Source organism: Puma concolor, chromosome C1, assembly GCF_028749965.1.
Source record: "Puma concolor isolate L17-30 chromosome C1, mPumCon1.1.hap2, whole genome shotgun sequence".
NCBI lineage: Eukaryota > Metazoa > Chordata > Mammalia > Carnivora > Felidae > Puma > Puma concolor.
In genome coordinates this window covers 155057883-155066776 of record NC_141674.1, presented here as the reverse complement: position 1 = coordinate 155066776, position 8894 = coordinate 155057883, and the positions used below count along the sequence as shown (strand labels likewise).

At 36.6% G+C, this 8894-nt stretch overlaps 1 pseudogene; it reads right to left on the bottom strand.

The window, feature by feature from the left end:
• Nucleotides 1-515: 515 nt before the first annotated feature.
• On the bottom strand, nucleotides 516-1948 carry LOC112866092 (complement component 1 Q subcomponent-binding protein, mitochondrial pseudogene; annotated as a pseudogene).
• Between the last annotated feature and the right edge of the window lie 6946 nt (nucleotides 1949-8894).

The window sequence follows — 8894 nt, the reverse complement described above, 5'->3', positions numbered from 1 at the left end:
ATAAAGTAATGCAGAGCTTGGTAACTAGAGTCAATAGATCCAAAGATTTCCATTTTATTTTTTTATTTTTAGAAAGAGACAGAGAGAGCGTACAAGTGGGGGAGAGTGGGGGGGGGGAGAGAGAGAGAGAGAGAGAGAGAGAGAGAGAGTACGAAGCAAGCTCCACACTCAACGTAGAGCCTAGTGTGGGGCTCGATCCCATGACCCTGGGACCATGACCCTGGGACTGCAACCTGAGCTGAAATCAAGAATCAGATGATCAACTGACTGAGCCACCCAGGTGCTCCAAAGCTTTCCACTTTAAGCAATTATATTGTTCTCAGTTTCTTATGAAATTATAGTTATAAAATACGGTTATTTTATTTTCTAAAACATTCTACTATATAACAGTCCTTTGTAGGAGTGTGTGTAAACTCCTTAATTGTTCAGATTTTACTCCTGCCATCAGCATATAGTTAGCTGTAAGTCTTTCAAAAAGAATTATGATACCTTTACGGGAGGGTTGTCAGATAAAATACAGGATGCTCAGTTAAATTTGATTTTCAGATAGACAACAAATCATTATTTAGTATAACTATTGCATGGGACATACTTACGGCAAAAAATATTCACTGTTTATGTGAAATCCAAATTTAACTGGGCACTTTTTTTTTGGAGGAGATAAAGCAATTTTATTGTCTTATGTTATACAAACATCTAGGAATACCATATTTGTAGGGAAGAAATAAGTGAACAGTAACTAAGAGGGCAATGGAAGTGATTTAAGTTGGATTATTTTTAATGATAATGAATGAGATGAAAACCATTTTGAAGTACGTGTGTGTCTGGCTTCACAGTAGGTTTGTTCCCTGGACAATGCCTGGCATAAAATAAAGGTATTCAACATCTTGTCTGCTCTATTGGCTCTTGAGATCTCTTCTGAGATCTTGGAGAAAAGCAATGCATTCCTGGTGCTCCAGGGCTGTGCTGAGCTCCATCAACTCACCTGCAAAAGTGTTATCCACACCTCCGCCTGCCACGAAATCCATCAGGTAGTCACTATAAGGCCCAGTCCAGAGAATCAGTGTTGAATGTGTAATTCATGTCCTTCCACACAGACTTGCCATGGGCTGAAAGCTCACCTCCCTGAGGGAGAAAATGTCATTCTCCTTCTCCTTGCCCAGCCTCATCTTCTGGATAGTGACAGTCCAGGAATAGGGCCTTCTTACCAACATTCTTTATAACTTCAACCACAAAATTAGGAGCGGACGTCAATTCAGGTTCCTATTGTTCAACCTTCTGCCCTAGGGAGGGCTCCTCCTCCCCATCAAATGTCGGTGGGATGCTATTGTTAATGTTGAAAGTGACTGATCTTTTCTCCAGTAACTTTCCACACTAATTTGGCTGGTGTCCCATTCACTTCCAGCTCCCAACCTCCAGACATCTTGGGGAGGTACTTAATTCTTCTCTATCTTCTTTTTCTCCTTAATTTCATCATTCAGGAATGCAACAAAAGCTTTTTCTTCCTGGGTGTGCTGTCGCACCGCAGAGGCTGGATGGTGGGGTGGGTGCAGCGCGCGGAGCCTGGTGACAGCTGACCCAGTGCGAGGAGCAGTGAGGGGCACATGGCCCAGCAGGGGCAGAATACTGTTGGCAGACCTGTGGGAGCGAAGGTTGACTCAGGCTTAAGATCCCAGCCTGCCCCGCCACCAGTCCAGCCCCTGGGCATCCTGTATTTTTATTTATTAAACCTGACAATCCTATTTTCTAAGTGTTGGTTTTCCAAGAAATGTAATGGATGGTTCTTTCTCAGATTTAACATTGCATAATTCCTACCTGTTACCGTTAGACTTTTTTTGTAGAGTACAATCATTTCTTATTTATTCATAATTCAAACCTTAGAACAAAGAATATCATACTAACTGGGGATACCTGGCTGGCTTAGCCGGTAGAGCCTGTAACTCTTCATCTCCGGGGTGTGAGTTCCCAGCCCCAGGCTGGATGTGGAGGTTACTTAAAAATGAAATCTTTATAAAAAAAATAAAGTAAAAACCTCAACATCTTAATAAAAAATAGCATACTAATTTATCACCATTTTATTGATGCAGACACTAAAAATTACAAAATAATTTTCCAAACTTTCCTCCAGATATGGGATTATGAATTATCACTAATAAAACTATAATTGTAAAATACTAGCTTCACTGAATTCCTTGACTTTGAAGTTTGAAGAGATGCTAATGCTGAAATAACTAGGTAATGTATTGGTTTTTTGCTAGACTTCTACAGTCAATGTCAGTTGAAGCATAGAACTCATGAATGGAAGGATTGTATTCCAAAGCTACTATTAGCATGTTCTACCAACTCACTTTTTAAATTCCTCAACTTCCCCTAACATTATTTAAAAAACAAAAAAAAAAGTGACATATTTCAGAAAGGATGGGAAGGAAGCTCTTGTGTATTGAAATAATGTTAGCAATAACTCAGCTTGTTCTATAGCATTGGCAGATTGCAAAATTTATAACATGCATAAGAATCATGCCTGGAGCTATGAGGCAATACTTAATCCAAATCAAAATATATAGAAAGTAGCCTCACATTTTCTAGATGTAACACTATGTTTTAGTAACATTTCAAACAAAAGGCACTGACTGTCATAAATAGTTCCCATGCAGTCAGGGAATTCAGAGGTTAAAACTGATAATGTGTGTATATCATTGCATTTGCACCCTCAGAAAGAACATCTTAATTCCATTATCATGTTTTTATTCTAAAGATAACTATGTATTTACTCAGTCCATTCCCAGATCTTTGTATGAGAATATTTGTTCTTGCTGACCAAAGTAATCCACCTTATTTATTATAACAGAAAACTTTAAAGTTCTAGAATATATATACTACCCAGGAATTTTTTCATGCTTATTTATTTTTTATTATTTTGAAGTTTTTATTTATTTTGAGAGAGAGACAGCAAGCATGCGCACACAAGTAGGGAAGGGGCAGAAAGACAGGGTGAGAGAGTGAATCCCAAGAAGGCTCTGAGCCATCAGCACAGAGCCCCAGGTGGGGTTCAAACTCACAAACCATGATATCATGACCTGAGCCTAAATCAAGACTCCGATGCTTAACTAACTGCGCCAACCAGGCGCCCCTAAAATGTTTATTATTTTTGAGAAAGAGAGAAAGAGAGTGCACACACACGCAAGTGGGAGAGGCAGAGAGAAAGAGGGAGACAGAGGATCCAAAGCAGGCTCCACACTAACAACAGACAGTCTAATATGGGGCTCGAACTCATGAACTGTGAGATAGTGATCTGAGTGGAAACCAAGAATCAGACACTTAACTGACTGAGCCACCCAGGTGCCCCTGAAATTTGTACAGTAGGTCCTGTAAATATATAATCATATAAGAACACACCAAGGAAAATCACCTTACACAAGTCTTGTCTTCTACCTAGGTATCTTGTGATGTCTGATAAATATTATATAATTAAAAAAAATTTTTAAATGTTTATTTATTTTTGAGAGAGAGATTGTGAGCTGGGGAGGGGCAGAGAGAGAGGGAGACACAGAATCCGAAGCAGGCTCCAGGCTCTGAGCTGTCAGGGCCTGACGTGGGGCTCGAACTCAAAACTTTGAGATCATGACCTGAGGCAAAGTCGGACGCTTAACCGACTGAGCCACCCAGGCGCCCCTGTCTGATAAATATTATGAACCCAGAAGAAAATATTTCAGTCAACAGTGATCTGCACAGCTCCTTCTAGTATCTTTTTTTCAAATACCTTTTTAATCAAAGCTGCCTGACTACCCTACTAGGCATTCTGCTCAGTCTGTTAATGAAATAGGTATTATTTTCCTCATTCACATATAAAAAAAAGACTCAAAGTTGACACACTCAAATATGTACAATCGATTTATAATTCCACCCCTTTCTGCTATCCTATCACATTTTCCCACTTCTACCACAGTCACCAGAGCAAAATAGTTAAAGTAGCCAATAATTAATGTTCAAAAACAAACCCATGCCTGACGTGTACTAGATATAGTAACTTCTACACACTAGCTGGACTTTTGGTAGTGTGTTCTTTATATCATATTATCCATATGCCAAATACACACTTTCGAGTTATTTTCCTTGACTGACTGCCTTTGATATCCAGGTAATTTCCCCCCTTGTAAGTAGGAGGAAATATGCAGTGTAATTAATTTAGCTGCAAATCCCTCATAGAATGGACCTTGATAGGTATAAGAGAAATCCTATTCAACTTAACACTATTCTATATAGTTTTCAGAATGTCTGTGTGGTTCTGTGGTCCTCTAGTAGGCAGATTATTAATAAAAACCGATCACATTTTAGAGCACCTTTGTTCTTGGTTTGGTCAAGGGTGGCTCACTCCAGAATGCATCTGGATTTCTGATCATCTTTAAATTTTTGTTTTGCCTTTATGACCTTCATATTTCTTGGATGAAACTGGAAACATTAACAACCTCAAAGTCTCCCCAAGCTAAAGTAGGTCTTTTGGGATTAGACAGGCTTAGGTGGCCAGTACCTTAGACCTAGGATTTAGAGATGGGAAATGATATTCGGCATGATGTTTATATAATAATATTAATGTTCTGTGGACTACCCCAGTTTTTTTTCTCAACGTGTTATCCTTACAGCAAAGTAACTGCAATGTTACTAACAATAATAAAATAGAAAAAAATAACTTTTGCTCTTAGTTTTGCCACTTCTCTGGTATTACATCCTCAGGGAAGTCATTTGCTTCATTTTCCAGAACGGTAAAATAGAGATGTAACTGTCTATCTCTGCAAACTCAAAAGACTCAAACTAGACTCAGTGAATGAAAGCACTTTGCAAGGTGCTATAATGTGAAGTTTGTTCAATAGTCCGTATACATACATCCAATATAGTTTTTAATGCAAGGAGCTTGATTACTCAACATGAACGGAAAGAAAAAGAACTCAGACTCATCATAGAGTTAAGGAAATCAAAGATTCAACAGTTGAATGACTTGACCAAGGTCATCACAGGCACAAAAAGCCAGGAGCTCCCAGCTTGAAGCAGGAAGACTTCTGCTCTACAGACCAGGCCTTAACCAAAACACAGTTGGCTCCCATTCTTTAAGAAAAGGGTTTCCTTACCCCTTATTGGATGCTTATCTTGCCTTCACTGAATGCTTATTCTCTGCAGAAATAGCAACTGTCCTAATGTTACCTAGATAGTGAGTGTCCAAGCCAGGGATGTGAACCCAAATCTGTCTGGCTCCAGAGACTGAGCTCTTAACTGCTGTGGTACTTAGTTAACCACACACATTCTCAGCTTCCCAAGAGAAAAGGCAAAGAAGTTGGATGCAGAATCCTGACAGAATGAAATATGCTGAGACTTGTGAGGTTTTATGTCTGGAAAGACAGAGTCAGTGACTGCCTTGGTGAAAGTTGTATATTTTGAGATATGTGGAAACCAACAAGCAGTTAAGAGTTTACCATGCTCCTTAAGAGAGAAAAGTAGCTCCCAGCTATCTTTAGAATCCCATAGGCAATAGTAAAATGCTAGATACAAAGATTTAGTTAATTGTATTACATCAAATAGATATAATTTAAATTTACTTTTTGTTCCTTAGCCTGTTTTTGTTTTTTAAGAAAAGAGCGTAAACATCCATATAAGAATGGTGTTTAAATTGTAAATCACAAGGTTACTTTGAAACAGAGCTGATACTTAAATGACATAAAAGGGCTCACTGTTTTCCAATGAATAAGACAATTACTGCCAACCAATGATAGAATTGTAGAATCCCTAGAAGCAGAAATTCATTTTGACAAAAGGACATCTTAAAGAGGCAATAAGAAAATAGATTTTAGGCAACTTTGTTGCTATATCAGACTCTGTAGCTTGGAATTTGGATGGGCACTGAAAACTGCCCTCCTGTGTGCCTGTAGTACTAAATATTTCACATGTCTGCATGCCCATGCATGCTTCCAGAGGCCTCACCTCTATCCCGGAATGTGTGCATTGTAAAAAAAAGAGTCTTCACTTAGAAATGCAGGTGATAATATAGAAATACAGTTTAATTTATTATAAGAGACACAGCATACTAAACTCAGGCATTTCTTCTTTTGATAATTAGGATTGAAAAAATGTTTAATTTTATCTGTTGGAAGAGAGGTAAGGGATCCTGCAGTGATTATTAATTCATAAATATGTAATTTACTTGGAAATTCTATGCTAAGAAAATAGCACAATGATCTTCTAAGTTTCAAAATATAAAATATAAGTTAAAAGCTCATTAAAATTGACAAGAAAGTATATTTATTTCCGTACTTTTAGTTTCTAGAGTGGTTGGTTATAAATGACCCCCCCCAAAAGATAAATGATATAACAAGATATAATTCCAAACATATGGCCATGAAGTGTACATTTACATTTTTTTAAATAAATAGTACCATTCTTATTTTCTTCACACTCTGATACAAGTAAATGTCAAACTTCATTGAGGAAAAATAGGAATTTACTGATATTTTAGAAATGTTATAGCCAAATATGACTTCCTTCCTCTGTTTAACAGTATATAAATAACTGCATAAAAAATATAAAATCCTCCAAGCCCACAAACCCTCCAAGAACAGACTTGTGATCTACAATACTTAAAGAGGAAACATGTATGAAATACTTAATATAATTATTATATTACCATTTCATTTGAGTATTTATTTCACAAATTAAAAATTTTATGAACATTCTTTACACAAGAAATGGCTATGAATACCATGGTTATTAAAAACTATATAAATAATACAACCTTTAGTTACTGTAGCTGCTTCTATTTTTTTTTTTTTTTTTTTTTTTAAGTAAGCTCTATGTTGAATATAGGGCTTGAACTCACAACCCTGAGATCAAGAGTTGCATGCTTCACCAACCACACCAGCCACACGCCCCTGTATTTGCTTTTAAATAAATGTAATTAACAATTGTTCTGGAAGTAATTTCAATGGACAAAACTAATCTGTTTTATTATAATCACATACATTAGACATCATACAAACATGCAACCATTTTTAAACTTAATCATTTTTTACATATTCCTGCAAATGCTTTTGTCTTCAATGCAAAGAGAAAAAGTGTCCAATAAAAATTAATGAGAATTTTTCATAGGATAGCTATCTTGTGATAGATAGCTATCTTATGATATGCCTGAAGTAAAGAAGCCACAATATTTCAAAAACATATACATCTATCGAATTTATTTTCACCTATGAATCTATTGGTGGGCAGTCTGAATGTGAAAGGCATTAAAATAAGATGATAAATAAGAATAAGAGAGGCAGGAAAAGCAGATATGCTAATGACAAAGATAAAGACAGTAGTGACTAAGTAGAAAACCTGACTAGGATTCCTGGCTGCCAGAGAAAAAAAAGGATTTGGGTACTTTAGGATAAAGCTCTCTCATGAAGTATTTGTATGGAAGACACTGACTCGTAACAACACTTTCCATGTTTTAAGTCAGGTAGGAGTACTCTGTAAATGATAAAAAAAAAAAAAAAGAAAGCAAAAAAAAACCTATATGAAGATAAAACGATAATAAACTATTTTTGTATATATTTCAGACTTGAGAATAAAGTCCTGACTTTTGGCTCCCTGTTGTCATCAATAAACTCTCATAAAGACCTTAAAAGAAATTTTTTAAAAAAGACATGCTTGCCTGAGATTAAAGAGCTTCCGTGAAATTCAAAGTCTGAAGAGGTTCATTAAAGTTGAACACTACCTTACATCTCTGATCTTGCTGTGTAAAAGCTCACACACACACACACATCTACACAATCTAGGATGATATAAAAGAAGCACTTTCTTTAGGCAGTATTATGCAAAAGTGAAGTGCATAGGAAGATACTTACTACCTCTGAAGTATGGTTTAAATAAATCTTTTCAATGGCACTTATACTTGAATAAAAACATACTTAAACATTAAAAAAGTTTGTCATTGTCCCAATTAGTTTAAAAAATATTTAGACAAACTCCAATTTTAAGTCTCCAACAATTTTTGCATTGCCCACTTTAAACAGTGTGTGCTTTTTATATAGCATATATGTATTTATTATGTAAAACTTTTTCCCTTTTAATACTCTCCAGCAGAAATTTGAAACCTAAATTATCATTCAAAGAGCTATACAGCAAAATGTATCTTCTTTCTACCTGGTGATTTTGAAACCAACACCATCAGGTAGGTGACCACACATGGAGAATAAGTCTTCTCTCCCTAGAGGGACAAACTCACTATCTGTTCCATTTAAAATGGTCTGCCAATTCTTTTGAATTGAAAAGGCCTTTCCCGGTTTAAGGTCCCACTTGCCTCTTACAATTGCCCTGAGGAATGGAGTCTAAGGATCTCTTTACTCCTTCATTCATTCCACAGATATTTGTGAAGAGCTTCCTGAGTTCTGGGCAACCCTTTCAGGACATAAAGGATAAGACATAGCCTCTCGAGTTCACTGCCGACCCGCCCCCCCAAACCTTGTTACTGTATAACTGAAAAACTGAAAATATCATATGGGGCTCTGGCCCCACCTAACAAAATTTACTGGGGGCTAAGGGGCTAATTCTATCTGTGCAGTTAGGAAGGTCTTTCAGATGAGAAAATACCTAAGTACATGTATTAAAAAAGGTTGAATGGAATGAAGGAGGAGGATTTCCAAACAGAAAGAAATTAACTAAAATTTTGGAAACTCGGGTAATTTTGCAATAGTTTAGCATAACCAGAGGGAAGGATTGAGAGGAGGTAGTTTATAGCAACTACGATTACTGTTTTATTAATAAACTATGCATATAATTAGCAGGCTCTAGGGATCTAGGTTAGTACCATAGGAGCTCTAGCCTATTAGTGATTTGGAAAGTTGTCAAACATGATTATACCTAAGGAA